The sequence below is a fragment of the Trypanosoma equiperdum genome (genome assembly GCF_001457755.1).
Source record: "Trypanosoma equiperdum strain OVI genome assembly, contig: ctg_1589, whole genome shotgun sequence".
Lineage (NCBI taxonomy): Eukaryota > Euglenozoa > Kinetoplastea > Trypanosomatida > Trypanosomatidae > Trypanosoma > Trypanosoma equiperdum.
Window position 1 is genome coordinate 758 of NW_027123603.1, and position 378 is coordinate 1,135.

Consider the following 378-nt stretch of genomic DNA (forward strand, 5'->3'; position numbering starts at 1 on the left):
GTTTTTTATTCTGTTTCTTATTGCCACATTTTGTTTTAATTCTACTTCTCTTTTTGTCAGTAAAAATAACGTAGAAATTGAGTTTTCTTGTACAGTTATTGTTTTCCCTTCATTGTCCTCTCTTATATGCTGATTCAAAGCATCATGTTTGTAATTGAATCTGGGTATCATCAAAAGTCATGCTGTTGGGTCTTCCTGCCTCGCCTTGCTTTATAATATAACTTGTTCTCGTTGCGTCGATTAGTCACTTCGGCATGCACACAGTATTGCCATCGTATCCTTTTTGTTGGTTTACGTGATTGTATTTAACCTTTTTAGCCGGCCTTCACTAGTAGTCATATTATAATATTCATATATGCATACACTTACAACACTCTT